General features: G+C 47.1%; 1 protein-coding gene across 2 annotated transcripts in view; it reads left to right on the forward strand.

Annotated features, from left to right (window-relative positions):
- The first annotated feature begins 777 nt into the window (after nucleotides 1-777).
- Nucleotides 778-25,048, forward strand: part of LOC140719403 (GTP-binding protein Rhes-like) — a 49,355-nt gene continuing 25,084 nt past the window's right edge. Inside the window, exon 1 of one of the 2 annotated variants that reach the window (XM_073034034.1) lies at nucleotides 778-1,128. The gene's annotated coding sequence lies outside the window, so the exon portion shown is untranslated. The remainder of the gene's footprint in view (nucleotides 1,129-25,048) is intronic. The other variant, XM_073034033.1, reaches the window with a different exon arrangement.

The following is a 25,048-nucleotide window of genomic DNA, read 5'->3' on the forward strand; positions in this document are numbered from 1 at the left end:
AGTGAGAGCGATAAAGAGACAGCGACAGTGAGAATGAGAGAGAGAAAGAGAGAGAGAGGGAGAGACAGAGAGAGAGAGAAGGACTGTGACCGCCTTGTCATTACCCCTCATGGTTGTAAAAAAAACCTCTTGAAACATTTCCATTCTGTCTGGCCCCCGTCTCCAGTTGTGGCCACGCCTCTACCTCGCCCTTTCCCCCTGCTCTCCCACCCCTTTGACCAAATTCTGTTGCCTCTCTTCCTCTTGCCCTCTAGCCCGGCCGTCAGGTATGCTCGGCTTCTAGTCTTCTAGTCCTGGGACTCTCCCCCTCCCCTCAACACACATACACACACACACACACACACACTCACACACACACACACACGCATTGAGTTCGAGTGCTATATAAAGGCAGCAATTGTTCGCCGACCGTCTTTGTTGTGACAGGGGTGAGTGTGTGTGTGTGTGTATGTGTGTGTGTGTGTATGTGTGTGTGTGTGTATACGTGTGTGTGTGTGTATGTGTGTGTACGTGTGTGTGTGTATGTGTGTGTGTGTGTGTGTGTGTATGTGTGTGTGTGTGTATGTGTGTGTGTGTGTATGTGTGTGTACGTGTGTGTGTGTATGTGTGTGTGTGTGTGTATGTGTGTGTGTGTGTGTGTGTGTGTGTGTGTGTGTGTGTGTGTGTGTGTGTATACGTGTGTGTGTGTGTGTGTGTGTGTGTGTGTGTATACGTGTGTGTGTGTGTGTGTGTGTGTGTGTGTGTGTATACGTGTGTGTCTCCTCCCAGTTCCCAGCCGCTTGCGTGGACTGGGAGCTTGAGGGTCAGTGCTGAGGGAGAGGGCGCGTCTATTTAAACTGGGTTTCATGGGAAGGTGGGAGGGAAAGAGGGACCGCATTCGTGGGAGCGAGCGCGGCACTCTGCCAGCCTCGCTCCCCCAGGAGCAGGTCCGGAGCGACATGGTGCGGGCTCGCTGAGCACCGTCCCGCCGCAGTGACCTCTTCCACCTGGAGACACGTTCGTCTGAAGCAGCCGCCCCAACTGTAAAGCACTCGTTCCCCGAATCCCTCTCATCCCCCCGGACACCTGATCTCCTCTCCGAGGGCTGCTCCGTTTTGCCCAGAATCTGGCCCTTGCCATCGCGAACAGGTAACTTTGAAATATTTGCAGAAATCGCTCGAAATCCCGTTCCCTGTCCCCGAGCACCCGCCTCCGAAAACAAGGTTGTGCGTTGTCAGAAAGCTCCGCTCTGGCCGATGTTCCAGCGCTGTCCGCCAGCTCTAGCAAGGGCACCAAGGCGCAAGGTGACACGGGCGAACGGTGCGAGCAGCGCCGGCCCTGCCCAGGTATCATTGCCGGTGAAAGCCAGCCGGCGCCGGGGTTCGCCCAGATGGTACTGTGACTGCCGCATTCACCTGGTGTAGGAGAGGATGCCTCAGCGACCCGGGATGTGGGAACGATGTCAGGGGGAAAGGCAGGACGTTTTCCGGGAGATAATCGCCTCACGCATCGCTATTGTATAATGTCAACGATTACAATGTGGCTAAGGAGCCGGCAGATTCCGAATTTAAAGATTTAATTTGGATGATTAAGATTCATATTAGATTATTTTTAGTGTTCTGACTCTCGGATGGTTGGATTTTGGATACTATATTGATAAAAAAGAAAAGATCTGTTCCTGGATGTTAAACCAGTATTTTGGAAGGCTGTGAATTAACGTGTAATGTCAGGAAATATTTTAGAATGATTTGTCTGTCCATTTGCATTTTTTTTTCTAGCAATAGTGAAAAGCGTTGTGATTCCTCGATGTTAGCGGAATTTGGAACAATTAACCGAAAACTATAATTTCCTTCAGCTTGTCGCGGCCCTTTGATGTTCTTCCGTCAAACGCGAAGTCTCCCTCCCCCCCCCCCCCCCCCCTTTTGGAGGGAAATAATGCAACTTCCCTCAGACCCAAGTTCCCGCTGCCGGAATGGTGTCGTTACGAGACCGCTACCGTCCCGCTGTTGTCATTGTCTGCGGTGACCGACGGTGATGCAGTGGCCGGATGCCGCAAAGCCCGTCACCCACCTTCTTGACCCGCGCTTTGGTGGGGGGGTTCTGTTCTAACACCCCCCCCCCCCCCCACGCCTCTCCTTCCCCACCCCCTTCTGACTCACCATTCCCAAATTAATTAGTGAATATCCAGCCACGCTGTACGGCATCTGCCATTTACTGACCCATTTACTCAAGGCGACGGAAAACTTAACTGTTTCTGAGGTTAGCACATGGGTGCTCAACAGTTGTTCGCCTCTGTCCACTCAGGCGCAAGCTCGTTTAAAATCAATAGCCGGCAAGTTAAAAATGCTGGGCAGAATTATTACACCAAGCAAAAATACAGCAGATGCTGGAAATCTGAAGTAGGGACCGAAAACACTGAAAACACTTAGCACGTCGGGCAGCGTCCGTGGAGGGAGACACACACAGAGTTGATTTCCATCAGCTAACCGTAAAGGTGGCCTCACTTACGTAGCATGGACACACACCGTTAACTGCGGAAATCCAGTGGTTGTAGATCGTTTCTGACCCCTCCAGACAGCACGCAGTTTAGAAGCCTCCTCCAGTGTAATCTAGACAGCACTTTAGCCCATGGTGAACGCAGTGTAGCTTTAAGGGCACAGATGTCAAACCTGCGTTAGAATTTGGTGAAGGAGACAGAGATTATCTTTATAGAGGTGTAATGTATAAAATCATTATGGGCATTATTTATCAGTGGTAGGGTGTGGACTTGTGCTGAGTATGATGTTGGTCTAAGGCAGGGGTTCCCAAACTGGGGTCCACACACCCCTTGGTTAATGGTTAGGGTTCATGACGTAAAAAAGGTTGGGAACCCCTGGTCTAAGAGGTTATTCTCTTAATGGAGAGTGGCTTGTGCATAACTTTGTTTAACATGGGGAAGCTGGTAGACAGCCACCTTGCAGTCCCTGGCAGCTCGGGGGTCAGGGTTCCGTGGCATGGAATACAAGATGACTGGGGACCCATCACCTTCTGCCAGCTCCACCACCGAGGTCTTGCTTGGATCACTCTTTGTCTGGAATCCCCTCTTGACCTCACCACCGTGGGTGATCCAACCAGGAGCGAAGCTCTCGAGATCTCAGGAGCTCACAGTCCTCAGGGGAGTAGGGGAGGTGTTGGCATAGAACATGAGAAATGGGAGCACGGACAAGAGAAGATCTGCAGATGCTGGAAATCTGAGCAAAGCACATAGAACGATGGAGGGACTCAGCCGGCCAGGCAGCATCTATGGAAAAAGGTCCTGCCGAAGGGTTTCAGCCCAAAATGTCGACTGTACTTTTTTTCCAAAGATGCTGCCTGGCCTGCTGAGTTCCTCCAGCATTTTGTGTGCGTTGTTAAATAGGAGCAGGAGGAGGCCACCTGGATTTATTGAGTATGCCCACAAGAAAATGAATATGTGGTGACTATTGCTGTGAACAAGTGGAACAGAGTGGTAAAGGATGTGAGTAAACATGAAGTACTACCTTCGCTCGTCTTCCACAGATGCAGCCTGACCAAGATGGGTGAATTGGTTTAATATTGTCACGCATACCAACTAACAGTGAAAAAACTTGTCTTGCACACCATTTAGACAGAGCGGCACAGTGCAGTGAGGTACTACAAGGTAGAATAATAACAGGTCTGCCCCTGTCCAGTAAGAACGATGAGAACAGTTATGGTGAAAGTGCAGTGCAGGTAGACATTAAGGTGCAAGGTCGTGACAAGGCAGAGAGTGAGTTCCATCTCATTGTAGTAGGAGACTGTTCAATAGTCTTTTTACAGTGGGATAAGGAGTTATACTTGACCCTGGACTCTCAGAATTCTGTATCTTCTGCCAGACAGTGGGAGAATATCTGAGGTGGGTGGGGTTTTTGATATTTTTGGATGCTTTACTGAGCTGGTCAGGTTTAGACCAAGTCCAGGGTGGTTTCCACGATGTGTTGAGCTGTATCCGCAATTCCCTGCGGTTTCTTGTAGTCGAGGGCAGAGCAGCTGCCGTACCGAGCTGTGATCCATCTGGATGCGATGCTTTCTGTGGCGCATCTATTCAACAACGATGAGGGTCAAAGAGGACATGTCGGATTCCTTTAGCTTCCTGAGGAAGTACATCAGGGCTTCCCAACCTGAGGTTCATGGACCTCTCTCGGTTAATGGTAAGGGTCCATAGTGTATAAATGGTTGGGAACCCCTGGGGTAGAAGCACTGCTGCGCTTTCTTAACTGTGACATCTACAAGATTGGTCCAGGACAGGCTACTGCTGATGTTCACGTCCTAGGAACTTAAAGCTCTCAATCCTCTCGACGTCAGCACTGTTGATGGAGACAGGAGCAGGTGCACAGCACCCCTGCCCTCCCTTCCTGAGGTCAATGACTGTCTCTTTTGTGTTGCTGACATTGAGGAAAAGATGGTTGTCATGTGCCATGTCAGTAGGCTCTCTATCTCCTCCCTGAATTCCGACTCGCCATTACTTAAGATATGGCCCATTGATAGTCATTTGAGATACATGTGGTTATTTGAGATCCAGGCCATTGGTGGTGATTTGAGATGTATGTGGTTACATGAGGTATGGCCCATTTATGGTGATTTGAGGCATATGTGGTTATTTGAGATATATTGAGTTTTTATTTTATAAAAGACAGGGTTAATTCAATCATGCTAACAACTCAGTAAGTGTTAGCAAAAGGTGTTAGTCTTTTTTTCTCCTCCTTGGTGGAACAGATGAGAACCTGTTTTTTTTTGCGGTTCCCGCAATGTGCGAGAACTTCACAAATTCTCATGCTCGGGAGTCCACTGGTATAGGAAGTACCTTCTGATCAAGGTCAGGATTTCTGAGCTCGGGTGAGGGATCTGATCGCTGCAGAGCTTAGTGGAAGCTGAGAGTCTTTCGGGGCTGAATATTCCGAGGGATGGCCACCCCACACCCTTGGTGGGCTGGGGTTAATAAGTGGTGATCACCTGAAAGGGCAGGAGGAGGAAGTGGTGGGAGTGAAAACATCCTGGGGAAGTGGGGGGGGGGTATTGTGTGTGGGGGGGTAGTGGGTACATGGGCAGGAGGAGGGCTGGTGGTAACTGAGAACGTTAGACATGCACTGGGCATAGGAGACTGCACAGTCAGGGGTAAAAGGGTGTTGCAGTGACACCTCGCCGGCCAGGTTGTTGCCCTGGTTGCGGGATAAGGGGCAGAGAGGATGCCGGATGGTCTGGAGGGGAGGGAGAGTGGGTCCAAGGGTTAAGAATACTACAGTTGAAGCTTCTGGGGTTGGCCGGAAGGTAAAAGTTAGGATCTCAAAACGCATCAAAGCTCTGCATTTCTCCTGCTGCCTCCAACCAGCCAGAGCAGAAGGAAGAAGGGCAGGCAGATTAATGTATGGCTAAAGAAACGTCTATGAGGCCACCCTCAGGGTGGAGGAGCCACACCTCATATTCCATCTGGGTAGCCTCCAACCTGATGGCACGAACATCGATATCTCTAACTTGTGGTAGTTTCTCCCCCACCTCTCTCTCTCTTTCTCCATTTCCCATTCTGGTTCCCTTCTCACCCTTTCTCTTCCCCTCTTCTGCCCTATCACCTCTCAGCATCTTACTTCATCCCCCCCGCCCCCGCTCCCTACCCACCCATCTTCGCCTCACCTGGGCTCACCTATCACCTGCCAGCTTCCCCCTCCTCCCACCTTATTCTGGCATCTTCCCCCCTTTCCTTCCCGGTTCTGATAAAGAGTCTCAGACTAAAACACTGACTGTTTATTCCCCTCCACGGATGCTGCCTGACCTGCCGAGCTCCTCCAGCGCTTTGTGCGTGTTGCTCGAGGTTTCCAGCATCTCTGCCTGTGTTCAAAGTGGAAGGAAAAGCTTCAGCACAGGAGGTTGCGCTGATGCTGGAAATCCAGAGCAACGCAGCAGGTCAGGCATCATCTATAAGCGGTCAAAGCTTGGGGCCGAGACCATTCAGCGTTTTTTATAATTCCTACGGTTGATACAGCGGGCCGGTGGCGCAGTGGCGTCCACACCAGACTTCGAGGCCAGTGGTCCTGGGTTCGAATCCGACCGCCCCCGTGCACACCTTCCATCCGTGCTGAGTTGAGCTAGCAACTCAGCCTCGTAAAAACCAGACAAAATGCTGCAGAAACGCCAAGGCCTGCTGCTCGATGTGCCAGAAGGCGTGGGAAGGAGTTCATAAAAAAGTAGTCGATCTGACGATTGGAACTTTCACAGGGAATTGGATAGGTCTTCAAGGGAATAATTGACAGAACTCTGTGGAAAGATGAGATTGCTCTACCACAGGGGTTCCCAAGCTGGGGTACATAAACCCTTCAGTTAATAAAAATGGTCGGGAACGCCTGCCTACTGGAATACTGTGAAGTTTCAGTGGACCGAGAGGCCGCTGTCAGTGTTGCAACAGTTCCAGTGCAAGCCCTAACACAGAGTTCAAGTCTTTACAAACCATTTTCATCACTAAAACCCTAAAATGGTGTTAATGAGCTTTAATGAGATGCAAGTTTTGTCTGTATTTGCATTGCCAATCTTTCTAATAAGTACTTCATAATGCAATCAATTTTACTGCGAAGTGAAATGTGAGTTCCCCTTCTTTCCTCAGCCTCCCTGCATGTTCCAGTCATCGTTTCATGTTGTTACAGATTTTTGTTAAAAAAAACTATGCATCTTATTCCTGAGTTTACCACTGTTGAGATTTTTTTTACTTTTGGCTGCTGGGTGGTAGAACACAGAACAGGAACAAGCCCTTTAGCCCTCGGTTTTGGGCCAAGTTAAGCTAATGATGCCTAATTAGACTAATCTCTCCATTCCTGCATATTTATGTACCCCTTAAACATTTCAATTATATCTGCGTCCCCTCCCCCCCACTACCAGCGGAGAATAGGCATCCACCATTCTGTGCTCCAGGCATCTCCTTTGAACCTTCCCCATCCCCTTAAATGAACCCCCACAAGTGATAGACATTTTGATCCTGAGAGAAAAAACTGTTTATTAATGCCTCTTATAATTCTATAACCTTCTATTAGTCTCCCCTCAGCTTCAGCTGCTTCACAGAAAATGACCTGAGCTTGTACAAGCCCTCCATAGACCACATGCCCTCTAATAAGACCATAAGACACGGGAACAGAATTAGGCCATTCAGCCCATTGAGTCTGCTCTAGCATTCCATCATGGCTGATTTATTACCCCTCTCAATCCCATTCTCCTGCCTTCTCCCCATAAACTTTGACACCCTGACTAATCAAGAACCTATCAAGCTCTGCTTTAGATCTATCCAACGTCTGGCCTCCACAGCCGTCTGTGGCAATGAGTTCCGTGACCTCCCTCTGGCTGAAGAAATTCCTCCTCTCTACCCTTCTAAACCCTGTGGTCCTAGACTCTCCCGCCACAGAAAACATCCTCTCCACATCCACTCTATCTAGGCCTTTCAATAGTCAAAAAGTTTCAAAGAGACCCCCCTCATTCTTCTAAACTCCAGACCCAGAGCCATCAAATGCTCCTCATACTTCAAACCTTTCATTCCCAGAATCATTCCTGTGAACCTGCTCTTGTCCTTCTCCAGCGCCAGCGCATCCTTCCTCTGGTACAAGTCCCAAAGATGCTCACGGTTCTCCAAATGCAGTATGACCTTCAGGATCACATCCTTATATCCTAGCCGTCTCTAAATGAATGTTAACATTGTGTTTGCCTTCCTCACCACCGACTCAACCTGCAAGCTAACCTCCAGGGAATCCTGCACCGATTTCTGAATTTTCTCCCCATTTAGAAAATAGCCTATGCCTTTATTCCTCTACCAAAGTGCATGACTGTGCACTTCCCTATGCTATATTCTATCTTAGACTCTTTGCATGCAGCTCAGTTCCCAGTTAGGACTACTTCAGCTGAAACCCACAGTTACAGTCATGGGAACGTAGTCCCATTTTCTCTTTTTTTTTGCTCTCCTCTTGCGCTACTTACTTAATTTTTTTAAATATATATTTCTTATTGTAATTTTTACATATATAGATAGGCAAACGTTAGTCTCGATAGACCATGGATTTGCACCTTGGAAGGTTTCCAGGGCGCAGCCCTGGACAGGGTTGTATGGGAGACCGGCAGTTGCCCAAGCTGCAGGCCTTCCCCTCTCCACGCCACCGATGTTGTCCAAGGGAAGGGCATTAGGACCCATACAGCTTGGCACCGGTGTCGTCGCAGAGCAACGTGTGGTTCAGTGCCTTGCTCAAGGACACAACGCGTTGCCTCAGCTGAGGCTCGAACCCGTGACCTTCAGATCACTAGACCGAGGCCCTAATTGGCCACACGCCAAAATTTATTGTAATTTATAGTTTTTAAAAATGACTACAGTACTGTGCAAAAGCCTTAGGCACATACATTAGCTAAGGTGCCTAGGACTTTTGCACTGTACAGTATACATCAATGTAGAGCGGAGAGCGAGCTTGTAAATCTGGCAGGAGCAGACGATGTTGGGAATGGCGAGGGTGAAATGCCGCTGGAGAGGTGTAGGACTGGAGCTAGTAAAGGAGTGCCCGGGCGGGGGGGGAGTTTGTTGGTGAGTAGCACGGGGGGTGGGGGGGGGGCGGGAGACACACCCAGCCCTGAGACACCAGGCAAGGTCATTTGATTCCAAACAACTGGTTTATTGATCATTACAGGATGCCTCTCTGATGCTTCCTGATCCCTCCTCTCTCCCTTCCCCCTTTCCCAACCATGATTCCCCTCTCCCTGTGCCCTTTCCCACTCTGTCCACAATAGAGACCAGTATCAGAATCAGGTTTATCATCACTCAGGTATGTCATGAAATTTGTTTTTTTTTTGCAGCAGCACAGTACAATACATAAAATTACTGCAGTACTGTGCAAAATTTGTAGTTACCGCAGCTATGTATACAGTACGTGCCTGAGACTTTTGCACAGAACTATATGTATTGCAATGTACTGCTGCTGCAAAATGAAGAAAATCAGGACAAATGCCAGCGATATTCAACCTGATTCTGATGCACCACTTCTTTGCCCATTCTAATCTCGCTAAGCCCTTCTGCAGATTCCCTCCTTCCTCAACACTTCCAGCCCCTCCTCCTCCCTTTGTACCATCTGCAAAATCCACCCTCTCCAACGCCTTGACAGCCTTCCCCTGACAGGGTCTTCAGAATTAACTGCGGCCTAATCAGAGTTCTGCAACGTAACTTCCCGCCTCTTGAATTTGACCAATACAAACAACCATGCCAAATGCCTTCCGTTCCCCCTACCAAGCTGTGCAGCCCCCTGGATTTGGACCCCATCTCTGCATTAGCTCCGTTTAGGGGTCTGCCGTTCACTGTGCACCTTCCCCTTAGTCCTGCAGGCTGGGCACAAGCCACGGGTGGAATTGACACCTGATACTCAATGGTGTCTAAAGAAGGAGGAAATTCACACCGCAGAGACCGTGAGTTTTCGAGATAAAGGAGGAGAGAATTCATAATTGGGCATTGGCAGCGAAGAGCAACGCTGCTGATGACAGAGAAAATCAAAATGAAGCAGACTGTGTGGACTGCTCGATTCTTACAGAGCTCTGGATCTGGAAGAGGTTAGAGAGAAAGGAATGCAAGTTGTGCGTGTCAAATTTGGACATAAGGAATGAGAATTCTTAAGCTGATACTGGACTGGGTGCACGCGCAGGCTTATAGTCACAGGAATGATGGTATATAGAGTACAGAACAGTACAGACCATGATGACTGATGCTGAGATACATCTTGGGAAGTGCTGGGACGAATCACCAGTGACCTGTGGTAATCGGGTGTCTCCGGGTCCTTCAACATCAGACACTCTCGTCCAGGCGACCCAGCCAGGGTTGATCAGGCCCCGGCTTGTATTCCAGAAGCATTGGTCCACAGGGTCACACCTCTTGACCCATAGCCATTTGGAGACTCACTCAACAGCCTCTGCGATGGTCCAGGTGGCTCTTTCCTTTGCAGTCCCCTGTATCGTCAAGGAGAGAGTAGGTTCAGCACAGCGAGCAGCCAGCAAAACCTTTACATCCCACCTCCATAGGCTCACGTCGTGCCCTCCACCCCTGTCTCTGGCACCGCTCTACCAGCTCCTGGTGGTTGGCCTTCTTACGCTCCAATAACCTTCTCAATCTGGTCTTCCCAAGGAACGTCAGTTCTGCCACGATCACCAGACCTTGAGGAAAAGTAACTTTGAGGCAAGCCAAGCCTATGGGCAGACACTCACAGTTAGATGTGCAAGATGTAACTTCAGTTTGATCACCAAATTTCACAAGTGGGCTGAGGCAGCATCGGTGATGGCTGTGGTGTAAGGTTGACTGCAGACAGTGATGAAGCCTATGTGGTGGAGAATGGGGACTCCATTCAGGGTGCCTGCAAGAAAATAGCATGCTACCTAGCCCCTCAAGCCTCTTCCCCCTCCCTCCTCCCAGTCAATATGATCACACTACGAGCGTCACCCCCCTTCTGGGCAGTGTGCATTTTCCTTCATCACTTTCCCTGCTCCCGCTTTCAGAGTCCTGGCTTAGCTTAAAGTTCACTATTGTGTACGTAGCCTCTGTTTTGGAAATGTCGCACGTCAACTATTGCACTCTTAAATGTCACGGAAGTGTCAATGGCATTTTGAAAATGGATCTGAATCTCAGAGATTGCACTTAACCCGACCCCTACCATCTCCGACATAAACTCCAGTGACACTCTGATCTGAGAATGAATTTCAGCCTGCTCACTGTACCTATACATGGATGAGTGAAGACTGGGGGACACCAGGGGGCAACCATGTTAAAGACATTGCACTCCCTTGTCTCACCTGTATTGTTTCAATTGTAGATACTCTAGGTTAAAGAACCAAGAACAGCTGTTTATTAATTCAGACACATAGATAAGTAGATACTTTATTGGGTCCAAAGGAAATTACAGTGTCACAGTAGCATTATAAGAGCACAGGTATATGAATATTAGAAGAGAAGAAATAATTTTTTTAAAAGTTACCTTAAATATAAGATGCACAAGATTTACAAGTCAAAGATTACAAGATTTCCAAGTTCACTCTGATAAAATGATAGTGCAAGAATGACTGTGATATTGTACAGGAATGGGTGCACATTCATACCACCCAGATAAGAAGTGATGGTAGTGTTGTACAGAGTGTCTGCGATAGCACAGTGTGGTAAACAGAGCTTGAACAGAGCTCTGGTAAACGGAGGTTAGAAACAGTCTTGCGGTGGGGGGGGGAGGTCATCACTTCTTGGATGATCAGTTGACTTATCATGGAGCCTAATGGCTGAGGGTAAGAATTACCTCATATTCAGTACTGTGCAAATGTCTTAGGGACACACACACACACACACACACACACACACACACACACACACACACACACACACACACACACACACACACACACACACACACACACACACACACACACACAGATAGTGCCTAAGACTTTTGCACAATACTGTGATATTTTATGTATTGCACTGTACTGCTGCCACAGGGGAAAGAAAAATAAATTTCATGACATATGTGAGTGATGATAAACCTGATTCTGATATGGGTCTCCATTGTGGACTGAGAGTGGGAAGGGGACGGAGAGGGGAATCACGGTTGGGGAAAGGAGAAGGGAGAGGGGAGGGAGTAGGAAGCACCAGAGAGACTTTCTGTAATGATCAATAAACCAGTTGTTTGGAACTCAGTGACCTTGCCTGATGTCTCAGGACTGGGTGTGTCTGCACCTGTGCCATCCCCCATCCCTGGCATTCCTTCTCTGCCACCTGACCCACACCCCTCCCATAGTGCTCCACCTTCACCATCCCCAGCATCCTTTGCTCCTGCGAGTTTTGCAAACTTGCTGCCACTCCATATTGACAAATACAGTACTGTGCAAAAGTCTTAGGGACCCTGGCTATATATACATGTGCCTAAAACCTTTGCATCATGGTGTACATCTCAGTCAAGAGATACTAAGCATCAGGTTTAAAGATGCCCAGTTCTTTTTCCATGCTGGTGGACCTGGTCAAGCTTCATCTTTGGACAGCCATTCTCTTTAAACACTACAGGAACTCAGTGTTATGTTTGTTATTAATCAAAGACAAACTTAGCATGGGTTTTAATATGAACACATACTTATTAACAATAATGGCTCTAGCTCCACACAATTGCATGCAAACAGCTCATGGCTTCAGCTCAACACAAGCATGTGCAACTTGCTCACCAGCATCACTTCCAGTTCCAGGGTAAACTATCTGCATTGCACAGTGGGAACTGCAGTTCTTTATTATATACACACCCCCCTTTTAAAGAAAACAAACAAAATATTATGTCCTCATAAACTTGCAGGAAACAGTAATACTTTCCAACAAAGATATTTACATTAACTTCAATTGCAATGGGTAAATACAGTCCCTTATTCACTCATCAACTCTCGATCAGTCTCTGAGGTTGTTTGATAATCAATTTTGGCCTGCTATTTGTTTCCATAGGTGTATTGCTTTCCTTTGCTGTGTTAATATAATGGTCTTTTTGAGAATTCTAATCAGCATGTTCATTTATTTTATGTCCTTCTGCCAAGATCTTATCTGTTCATCTCTGTTCTTGCCTTGCAACCATAATTTGCTCCGTGTGCCTCGTAATGGAGCCCTGGACTAAACTGTGTGATCAGTGAATCTTTACAAACATTCCAACTGAGCCCCTCTCAATCCGCAGAACTCCTTCTGTTGGCTGTGTATCATAGATGGCAACTCAGATAACAAATCATAGTTATAGATAACAAGTCAGGCAGCATTTATGGTAGTGAATAAACAGTCAGCGCTTCAGGGCGAGATCCTTCTTCAGGTCCTTATGAAGGATTTTGACCTGAAATGTCAACTATTTATTCCCCTCCGTAGATGCTTCCTCACTTGCTGAGTTCCTCCAACATTTTGTGTGTGTTGTTCAAAATTTCCAGCTTCTAGAAAATCTCTTTTATTTATGATTAGTCTATCTTTTAGCTTGCATTGAGTGACTTTGGCTTGTGTTGCTATAACTCAGGATGAGTATATCATAAAGAACATAAAAATAGGAGCAGGAGTCGGCCATCTGGCCCATCGAGCCTGCTCCGCCATTCAATAAGATCATGGCTGATCTGGCCATGGACTCATCTCCACCTACCTGCCTTTTCCCCATAATCCTTAATTCCCCTACTATGCAAAAATCTATCCAGCCTTGTCTTAAATATATTTACTGAGTAGCCTCCACTGCTTCATTGGGCAGAGAATTCCACAAACTCACCACTCTCTGGGAAAAGCAGTTCCTCCTCATCTCCATCCTAAATCTACTCCCCCAAATCTTAAAGCTATGTACCCTAGTTCTAGTATCACCTACCAGTGGAAAAAACTTTCCTGCCTCTCTCTCATCTATCCTTTGCATAATTTTATATGTTTCTATAAGATCTCCTCTCATTTTTCTGTATTCCAGCAGAGAGTACAGTCCTAGACGATCAATCCCTCCTCACAGTCCAACCTCCTCATCTCTGAAATCAACCTGGTGAACCTCCTCTGCACCACCACCAAAGCCAGTATATCCTTCCTCAAATAAGGAGACCAGAACTGCACGCAGTACTCCAGGTGCAGCCTCACCAGTGCCCTGTACAGTTGCAGCATAACCTTCCTGCTCTGAAATTCAATCCCTCTAGCAATGAAGGCCAATGTTCCATTTGCCTTCTTGATAGCCTGCTGTACCTGCAAACCAACCTTTTGTAATTCACGGACAAGCACTCCCAAGTCCCTCTGCATAGCAACATGCTGCAATCTTTTACCATTTAAATAATAATCTGCTCTTCCATTTTTCCTTCCAAATTGTATGATCTCACATTTACCAACATTATGCTGCCAGACCCTTGCCCACTCACTTAACCTATTTATATCTCTCTGCAGACTCTCTGCATCTTCTGCACAATTTCCTCTGGATTTGAGCGGGCCAGCAGTCTCTCCTCCACTCTGGGGCAATGACAGTGCTTTTGGGAGATGGTGGACTGGCTGTTATCTCAACCTCCTCCACCTCCTACAGCTCTACCAGCTGTAGCGTGTCTATCATGGACAGCGTGGTAGTGTAGCAGTTTGTGTAAGGCTATTACGGTGCCAGCAACACAGAGCGGAGTTCGATTCCCGCCCCTGTCTGTCAGGAGTCTGTACGTTCTTCCCAGGACCGTGTAGGTCTTCTCCAGGTACTCCACGTTCCAAGACTAGCGACTTGCGGGCATGCTAGATCGAGGCATGGCAACGTTTGCGGGCTGCTCAGCACATGACACATTTCACTGTATGTTTCAATCAACGTACACGCGACCAATAAGGCTAAACTTTTAAAGCTAGTCTTTAATCTTTAAAGGCCCTGTTGGCTAGGAGAACCGAGTCTGTGTCCACTCATGGTGAGAGAACGCTGAGCTTCTGGGCTCCAGCTGCTCATTGTCAGCGTCCAGAGCCACCTACAGCGCCCCCTGCTGTAGTCACTGGGAGCATTGTGCGGGGGTACGAGGATAGGCAAAGCCTTACGGTAGACTGACGCTAGTAAACTTCACAGTTGATTCGTCTTTTCTTCTTGGCCGTGACAGTGGTTTTGGAAATCGTTTTGGGCTAAGGACAGAACTTATAAAAATGCTGTGGGAGGTGGACTGGGCTGTGGGATGGAGTTGCTTTGGACAAAGGCAGGTCAAAGGTCCATGGACAAGTGGTGAAATGGGTTTTGCAGTGGACACCGGGGGACTTGCAGGAAGTCTTTAGCCAGAGTTCATCGGAACACATTAATTTCTGACCACGAGGTCAGGTGATGACTGTTGACGTGAGCTGCTATCAGCAGGACCCCTATCAGAATGCCAGGCAAAATAAAATGGAGTCCTGGTACTTCCTCAGATCAGAGCCTCAGCCACTGCCTATTGACATTACATTCTGTGGCACGGTTCCCCTCCGACAACTGCTGAGTCGCATACTGTCAATGAACTATTACAGCCCAAGAAGAGGCCATTCAGCCCATCAAGTCTTTGCCAGCACCAAGTCGAGCACTCTCAGCTGGCCCACTTTCCTATTCCCCTGAAAATTATTTTCTCTCAAGTTCCTTTTGAAGACACCAATTCAGTTTCCATTATCCCATCATCTGCAAATTCTGGATCTCATTTTCGGCATTCAGTAAAAAAAAGAACCTCTCCGTGTTAGTTTTACAAAACCTTAAATCGATGCGCCCGGTCCATGAACCATTCGTGCTGGAAACATCTGGTTTCTTTGCATAAGCCAGCAACGATATTCATCTCTGCCGTATCTTACCTTTGTTACTCAACCCCAGCTTCTCTTAGTAGCCAAGATCCCTCATCCCTGAAAAGTTTGCTACAGTGGTGTCGTAGCAAGGCTTGTTGGCATGAATGGTAGATTTGGACCCTCCAGTTGATGATGCATTCTAGTTTTGGTCGCTCTTTGTTGTTACTGATTTTGGGTGATTTTTGAATCGGGCCAGCCTGCAGATAGGGACCTCTGTACTGAAATATGGCTTTTGATTTTGTGTTTCATAGTCTGCGTTTTTGTTCGTTTTTCTGCTGCCCTTTGCACTATATTTTTGTGCGTTATGGGGAGGGGGTTTTGACGTTTGATGTGTTTCTTCGAACGGTCCGCTTCCATTGTTCTTCTTTGTTTTGTGACTGTGGGAAGACAAATCTCAGGGCTGTACACTGCATGCACACTTTGATAACAAATTTACTTTGAATCTGGAACCTTGGCAACCTTCCTAAAATAAAAGTGGACACCAGGCTCCAGTTGGTGGTGTAACCATTGTTGTTTGCAGGATTGAAATAACTCCTCTGCTCCTAGTTATCAATCTCAGGGTCTCATTCGATTGACTAAGCACTCCCTCAACATGCTCTGCCGTCTCAACGATCTAAATCCATGTGTATCCAGGTCCACCTGTTCCTGCACCCTGGGTGGAATGCTGCCATTTTGCCGAGATTGTCTCTCTTTGTTTTGTTTGCCAAAGTTCAAAGTAAATTTTATTATCGTACATACATGTCACCACAGACAACCCTGAGATTCATTTTCCTGCGGGCACACTCGGCAAACCTATAGAATAGTAACTGTAAACAGGATCAGTGAAAGATTAACCAGAGTGCAGAAGACAACAAACTGCGCAAATGCAAATATAAATAAATAGCAATAAATAACGAGAGCATGAAATAACAAGATAAAGTCCTTAAAGTGAGATCATTGGTTATGGGAACGTCTCAATAGATGAGTGTAGTTATTCTCTTCTGTTCAAGATGGTGGAGGGGTAGTAAACGTTCTTGAACCTGGTGGTGCGAGTCCTGAGGTATTTGTACCTTCCACCTGATGGCAGCAGCGAGAAAAGAGCACGGCCTGGGTGGTGAGAATCTTTGATGATGGATGCTGCTTTCCTACGACAGCGTTTCGTGTAGATGTACTCAATGGTTGACCTCTTTTACACTTTGCTTTATTAAATTTCCTCTGCCTTCCGACTTCCCATTCAGCTAGCCTCAATTCCTCTCTAACCTCTTACCATCTTTACCGCAGTTCCAAGTGTTGGACGTGCCACAAGTTCAGAAACTTTGCCTTCTACATCCAAGTACTAGGCACGAAAGCATAGACCTCAACAGAACGCAACTGTCTAGTGGTCACCAGACTGAAAAACTCTAATTACCACCACTCTCTGCCCTGTCCAGGTTTTCGCTCACTCTAATTCCATGGACTTTAGTTCTGCTGATCAGATTTCTGTGTTGTTTATATAGCTAGGGTGCCTAGGACTTTTGCACAGTTCTATATTTGTCACTGTCGAGCGGAGAGCGAGTTTGTAAATCTGGCAGGAGCAAAGGATATTGGGAATGGTGAGGGTGGAGTGCTGTGGGAGGGGTGTGGGACAGCTGGCAGAGAAGGTGTGCCAGGGGCGGGGGATGATGCAGGTGCAGACACACCCTGAGACACCAGACAAGGTCATTTGATTCCAAACTGGCTTATTGATCGTTACAGAATGTCTCTCTGATGCTTCCTGCCCGTTCCCTTTTCCCAACCATGATTCCCCTCTCCCTGTTCCCTTCCCACTCTCAGTCCACAATAGAGACCCAAATCAGAATCAGGTTTATCATCACTCACATGACATGAAATTTGCTTTTTTGCAGCAGTAGGACAGTGCAATACATAAAATTACTACAGTACTGTGCCAAAGTCTTAGGTACCCTAGCTATCTATATCTGCCTAAAACCTTTGCACGGTATGGTACCCGTAACGTCCTTGTTACTTTCATTAACTTATTGTGTTACCTCATCACAAAATTCTAGCAATGTGTCTTAAACATGTCTATGCTGCCTCTCTTATTAGTTTAAATTTCTCACATTAGTATTTACCTTTTTGGTTAATTTGACTGCCTGGAACTTATGTGGCAGACTCCATGAGGCCTTGCTATATGTCCACCCTATCACAGACTGCGCCCATCGCCCTTAGCAACACGGGCCACATCCCAGCGGAATCAGATGTTGAAGTGTTACCAGCCTTTCAGGTTCCGCCTCCTCAATTTCCACTTCCACGATCTCTGTTGGCCTCCTCTCCCACTCAAACTTCACCAGTCGTGTTATTTCACTGAAGACAAGTGAGTGGAGAAGATGATCAAAGAGAAGGAAAAGGTGTTGTGCGTTGGGCATGGGCGATGAATAACTGAGAATTAGACTGGTTGTGGTAAACTGGGGGGGATGGTTTGCTGGAGAGAGAAGGGAGAATAAAGGGAAGGCTAAATAAATGCTCACTTCGCATTCCTCTGCCGCCTTTTGGCTCCAAGCACAAATCATCTTTATTCCCAATCTGTGCCGACCCGTTTACTATTGACGAGTCTTTTCTCGCAATCCTCTTTACGTTAACTATCAGTCTGTCTTTATCCTCTCTCTCAGAAACCTAGAGAACAGCAGGAGTAGGCCAGTCCGGCCTACAAGCCCAGGCTGCCATTCAGCAAGGTCATGGCTGAATATCCATCTCAATAATTCCTGCTCCCTCCCCATAAACGTTATGTCTACAAATCCATCTCCATCTGTCTTAAATTATATTCCTCCACAGATATCTGTAGTGGGCAGGGGGGAGTTATATAGATCCATCATCCTTGTGGTAAACATATTTCACCCTACTTCAGTCCTAAATGTCTCACCCTGCTTCCGAAGAATTTCAGGATGTATATTGTATAAATTTCTCTGACATTAAATGACCTACCTATTGTTTTGAATCTCAAGGGAAGATAAGATGACATACACATCCTTTGAAGATAAATTTAGTTTGAACTTTTAAACCACAACCCCTCATTCTAATCCCCCCCCCCCCCCAGCCAGGGAAGGCAGTCCATCTAGTCTTACCAGAATGATTTACCTTTCAGGGATCCTCTCCCATTCTTCTCGACTCTGGGGAATACAAGTCTACTTGTCATAATCTCTCCGTGTAAGATATCCCTGCCGTTCCAGGGATCTTGACAGGGTCGGACCCGGAGTAAAGTGTGCAGTTTTGGTCTCCTTATTAAGAAAGGAAACACATAACATAAAAGAAATGTAGAAAAGGTTCACCAGAATGAGTAACAGGGCATCTCTGGGCTACCTAATGAGTCATTACTACATTTAGAATCAGAATCAGGTTTAATATCTTGCATGGCATATGTTATGAAATTTGTTGTTTTGTGGCAATACATAGTACTAAAAAACTATAAATTACAATGATGTTATCTATATATACATATCATCATCAATATGTGCCATGTCGTATGACATCATCATTGTGTGCCATGTCATATGACCTGGGCAATCATGGTCTTTCAATATTGTTTGTTCTTGGCAAATTTTTCTACAGAAGTGGTTTGCCATTGCCTTCTTCTGGGCAGTGTCTTTACTGTGACCCCAGCCGTTATCAATTCTCTTCAGAGACTGTCTGCCTGGTGTGAGTGGTTGCACAACCCGGACTTGTGATGTGCACCGGCTGCTCGTATGACCGTCCACCACCTGCTCCCATGGCTTCTTGTGACCCTGATCGGGGAGGGGTTAAGCAGGTGTTACAACCTGCCCCTTAAATTTGAAAATAACTAGTGCAAACTGAGAGCCAGAAAAAGAAAATAAAGCAAAGAATGAGGGAGTGTACATGGGGTCATTATCCATTCGGAAATCTGATGGCAGAGGAGAAGTTGTTTATCCTAAAATGTTGAGTGTGTGCCTTCTGGCTCCTGTACCTCCTCCCATATTCCAGCAAATGGTCAGGCCAGGACCTTTCCTAATCAATTGATGTTAGTCCTCCCCTAGTTTGAAGTTCTACTATAGATGTTTACCCATTAGCCTCCACAGTGAATCCAAACCATATGTTGCAAATGGCCCTGGTTCTAGTTGTGTTCTTCCAGGGTTGATGAACTGCTCCATTCCCCAGAACCATATCCAACAACCCTGAAGTAGGCTCTCCGTAACACATCTCAGAACGTCCTCCTCTTCCCTTTACTCTAGCATTTTTCCCAAACAATTATTGAAAAATCCCGGGGCAGTGAGCACTGTCACCTCACAAGACTTGTCAAGCTTAGCTCAGAGACCGGCACAGCATGGATAAAGGCTCTTTGGACCAACTTGAAAGGAAAATAAAGGATTAGATTAGCTTTATTTGTCAAATCTACATTGAAACATACAGTGAAACGTGTTGTTTGTGTCAACAATTAAAGTATTGGGAGCACCCTCGCAAGTATTGCTATACGTCAGGCGCCAATGTAGCACGCTCACAATGATCGTTTCAAAGGTACATTGAATGTCAGAGAAATGTATACAATATACATCCTGAAATTCTTTTTCTTCACAAACATCCATGAAAACAGAGGAGTGCCCCAAAGAATGAATGACAGTTAAAACATTAGAACCCCAAAGCCCCCCCAGTTTCCCCTCCCACGCACAAACAGCAAAAAAACATCGGTGCCCTCCACCAAACCTTAAAACGTACAGCAAAGCATCACTAGAGACACAAACTTGCAGAACCCCAAAGACTACTCAATCGCCCGGTAATTCGACATACCACAGACTCTCTGTCTCTCCTTACTAAGGGAAAAAGAGGTGTCCCCGGAGCCAACAGCAAACCCACTGCTCCCGATCTTCCTTGTTCTCCCGCAACGCATCAGTCAGCGGCACTGGCCTTGAATCCACCCGCCTGCAGCGCCGCGAAAAATCCAGCGCCCTGAAGACGCGCTAGTCTTCTAGGCCGCATCCTTGGCCCTGAGAGCGGGACCCATCCGCGCAAAGAACCGGAGTCAGAGTGTAACTCCAGGTCAGGGTCTTCAAAAGAACCTTAAAAAGGGGAAAAAAGAGATATCAAAGATAGAAACAGAAGATTTCCAAAGATGCAAGGAAAGGAGTCGCCGTTTGGCACCATCATCACTCAGCTCCGCCTTCAGGCGTAATCCGTATGTCTTTAACGTGGGACTAGGCAGTCGCTGGGAGGTGGACTGTACAAACTCCTCACAGACCATAGCGGGAATCGAACCCTGATTAATGGCACTGTTGCACTAGCCGCCGCACTATCAGGCTGCCCCAATTTGTCGAGGCCGAGCAAGGTGCCATTCTTGTGGCCTGTCTTGTGGCAGGAGCCAAGGGGAACCGGTGTGGGAGGTCTTCCCGGGGAGAGGATCACCAGCTGTACAGCCCTGGAGAACAGAGATCCGCTGAGCTTTCATCAGGCCAACTCTTCCAACCGAAGATGACTAGGAATGATGTGGAGACCATCTCCAGCCTTCCCTGGGGGTGGGGAGGTGGTGTGGGAAACATGGGAAACCCAAGAGGGTGTGATCTCCTCTCTGGAAGCCATATGCTCTCCTCTGCAGAGGGTTTTGCAATACTCCCTTAACACAGTGCAGAGTGGTTCAGGGTGTCAGCTGCCACAGCGGGATGATGTCCCAGTCCCAACCTCATTCAGCTGGAGATCTGATATCACCACAGGGGCACCATCAGCAGAAAGCCACAATGTACCGATGCTCGTCACAGGAATGAATCATAACTTCATTGAAGTAGGATCTGACCATGAGCAGTGTGGGAAAACGTTGCCATTATTAAAATATTGCAGTGCTAGAAATTATTTGTCCCTAAAATTAAGACCATCTGTACCTCCATCTCTGCCAATTCCTTCCCTTCCCATAGTCGACAAAGCAAAATTCCAGCCAAGGTGAAATTTGCCGTTCTCTCTCCCTGAACTCGGCGATTTCTCTGGTTTTGAACCTTGCTGCTCTCGGGTCCCGCGAGACTTATCAAAGACGTTCGAGGTCAATGGCAGCTGAGGAGTCTAGGGGCGGGGCCTCACAGGTCATTAAGCTCACTCTGAGAACGTGGCCCCAGGGAGAGTCATTGCGTTGCTCGAAGCTGCATTGCACACACTGAGGTCCTGAGACCTGGCCTCTCAAAGGAAGAGCATGCTGAATGCAAAAGCAAGATTTGGGGACAGGCCACAGTCGATCTACAGCTGCAGATCTGCCTATTGATTTCTTTAGAGTGCTGAAACTTACAGAATGGGATAACTATGGGTCAGAGAAAAACTTCAAGGTTCAAAGGTTAATTTTATTGTCAAATTATGCATGTACCATATAACTCTGATATTCGTCTTCTCCATATAGCCATGAAATATAGAAAAACGTTTAAGTCATTGAAATAAAAGACATCACCCCCCTCCCCCGCACAATAAAACTAACAAATCGCCTTAACAGAAAACAGCTGGGACACTAAACCCCAAACCTTCCAACCCCTCCCTCGCACAAAAATCAACAGATCAAACACCTAGAAGATGGTGGTCACCAAGCCCTAACCCCTCCTTGCAAAAAAAATCGGCAACATCAAGCCCCCCCAGCTCCCCTCTTCCACGTGCAAAAACCAACAAGGTCGCCCACACAGAAAACCAACAAGAACATTGGACCCCTCCCGCGCACAAAAACCCAGCACCTTGCCCACCTGGAACCCCAAACCGCCAATGGGCAACAAGAAAGGACACGCAGGAAGCTTTAACAGAGTTGTAGAGCACCAAGACAGGCCCTTTTGCCCATCTGGTCCGTACCAACCATGATTGCCCATGCAAGCTCGTCCCACCTGCCAGCCTTTAGTCTATCCCTTCAAACCCTCTCTTATCCGTGTATTTGTCCAATTGTCTTCTAAACGCTGTTATTGTATCTGCCTCAACCACTTCCCCCGGCAGCTCATTCAACATCCATGCCAGCCTTTGTGTGGAAAAAAAGCCCCCTCAAATCTCTGCCTTCTCACGTGGAACATAGAACAGTACAGAATCAGGCCATTCAGCCCACAATGTTGTGCTGGGCCAATTAAATTGGTAATCAAATGGCCAACTAAACTAACCCCCTCTGCCTACACAATGTCCTTATCCTTCCATCTTCCTTACGTTCATGTGCCTATCAAGATGTCTCTTGAAAGCCTGCAGTGTTCCTGCCTCTGTCACCACCCCAGACTGCTCATTCCAGACACCCACCATTCTGAGTTTAAAAAAAGCTTGCCTCTCACCTCTCCTTCGAAGTTAAATGTACACCCTCTGGTATTAGACATCTCAACCCTAGGGAAACTCCCTGTCTACTCTATCAATGCCTCTCATAATCTTATAAACCTCTATCAGATCTTCCCTCAGCCTCCACCGTTCCATTATTAAGGATCCTCACCACCGAGTACAGGGCCCTCTTCTCATTACTACCATCAGAGAGGAGGTACAGGTGCCTGAAGACCCTCACTCAGCACTTTAGGAACTAGTTCTCCCCTCCGCCATCAGAATATTGATCGTCCCATGAACGCGTGAACCCTACCTCTCTATTCCTCTTCCTGAATGAGAACGTGGCAGCCAACGACTTAGGAGGCAGCAGCAGGCCATTCAGTCCATCTAGTCTCTTCTGCTCAACGTGATCGTGGCTGATTTTCTGCCTCGGCACCACGGTAGCAGAGTGGTTAGCGGTGTGCTATCACAGCGCAGGGCGTCGGAGTTCAGAGTTCAGTTCCAGGGCCATCTGTAAGGAGTCTCTGTACGTCCTCCCTGTGGAATGTGTGGGCTTTTCTCCGGGTGCTCTGGTTCATCCCACAGTCCAAAGGTGTACCGGGTAGGTTAACAGGTCGTTGTAAATTGTCCTGTGGTTAGGTGAGGGTTAATCAGGGTTGCCGGGGGGGGGGGGTTGCTAGGGGCAATGTGGCTCAAAGGGCCAGAAGGGCCTACTCCATATTGTATTGCTAAGTAAGTAGATAAATAGGTAGTTTGGTTAATTAATTAATAAATTAATTGGTTGATTTTCCCCATTTCACATGATAGATCCTGAAATCTATCGACTTCTGTTCTGAATAAAATCAATGTAAAGAATTGTGAAGACCAGCCATCCTGGTGAAAAGGAAGTTCTTCTCGTTTCAGTTCTCTGTTCGAAGGAATATCACCTGTCAAACTGGCTCAGGATTTTACACGTTTCACTGGTCATTGCTCATTCTCCTAACCTCCAGAGATCCCAGGCTGAGTCACCACGTTCACTCCTCATACGACCACTGCTGCCATCCCGAGAGTCAGTCTGCTGAATATTCGCTGTACTCTGCCTTGTAGCAAGCACACTTTCCTTTAGGTATGGAATGAAAATTATACGCAGTACTCCGAGGGCAGTCTTACCAAGGCCATACAAATTTGTAATGAAAGAGCTTTACTCCAAGATTCAAATCCTCTTGCAACAAAGGCCACGATAACTTCTGCCTTCTAAAGTCCCTGAAACATATTAGACCATAAGACAGAACCATAAGATATAGGAAGAAAGTTAGCCCATCGTGTCTGCTTTGCCTTTCATTCATAGAACATTGAACACTACGGCACAGTACAGGCCCTTCAGCCCACAATGTGTGACCATTTAACCAACTCGAAGATGAATCTGACCCTTCCCTCCTACATAACCCTCCACTGAGTCTGATGTATTGTAGATAATGTATCTGGTCCAATTCCACCCCGGCAGAGTTTTCCACACACCCAGCACTCTCTGTATTACAAAACATACCTCTGCTTTCCTCCAATCAATTTAAAATGATGCCCCCTTGTATTTGCCGTTTCTGCCCTGGGAAAAAGACCTATGCCTCATATCTTCTTGTAGCTCTCATGCCTGATTTACGTCAAACTTTCAGTCAGCTGTGTACATACAGAGTCCTTTTGAACATCAATATTTTCCACTCTCTCACCATTTTAAAGAATACTCTGCCTTTCTGCTTTTATTTCCTATCAAAAGGGATTCTCTCTACTGTTACACCACTGGCGTTTAGGACAGCAAGAAAGGTCCTCCATCTCTGGTGGTGTTCTGGGCTTCCCTCATTGTGCCAGTAGCTCAGTTTTCACTCCTGTCAGTCATGCAAGTCCTGGGTGGGGACTCAGGAATACCGTTACACTCAGGTGTAGAAGGATTCTTCATTGCTGTTTCTGTAACAATTTTGTTTTACGAGTCAGGGTTGTTAGCCCTGAGCTGAACCCCTGAACCTGGAGGACTGGTGGACCACTCTCAATCTGACCTCTACCCTTTGACCTGTTTGGCATGGGTGACCCTACCAAGAGCCAAAGCTTAAAGCCCTGACTCCAGCCAACGTAGCTCTCTGGGTCACTGAGGCTTGCACTCCCAAACCCTAAGACAAGATTGCGGTCCTCCTGGAGGATTAAAGTGGATAAGCTCACGTTTTTGCCACATTACTATTATCTGCCACATTGTTGCCTATTAACTCGGCTGTCTATATCCTCTTGAATCCTCTTCTCATCTTCATCACCGCCTGCAATCTCACGTCATCAGAATCGGATTTATTACCACTGACATAGACTGTGGAAGTAATTACTTCGTGGCAGCAGAGCCGAGCGTAAAAATTACTATAAGTTACAAAATAAAAATAGAAAATAAATAAATATTGCAAGCATGAGAAGAGGCCATGTCCTAATGGTGAGGGGCATTAACGATGGATGGCAATTTCCTGAGGCAGCACTTTTTGAAGATGTCCTCAGCGGAAAGGGAAAGTTGTGCCTGTGATGGAGCTCCCTGAGACTTTGACCCTCCGCGGTCTC

This window comes from Hemitrygon akajei, chromosome 31, assembly GCF_048418815.1.
Source record: "Hemitrygon akajei chromosome 31, sHemAka1.3, whole genome shotgun sequence".
In the NCBI taxonomy this organism is placed as follows: Eukaryota; Metazoa; Chordata; class Chondrichthyes; order Myliobatiformes; family Dasyatidae; genus Hemitrygon; species Hemitrygon akajei.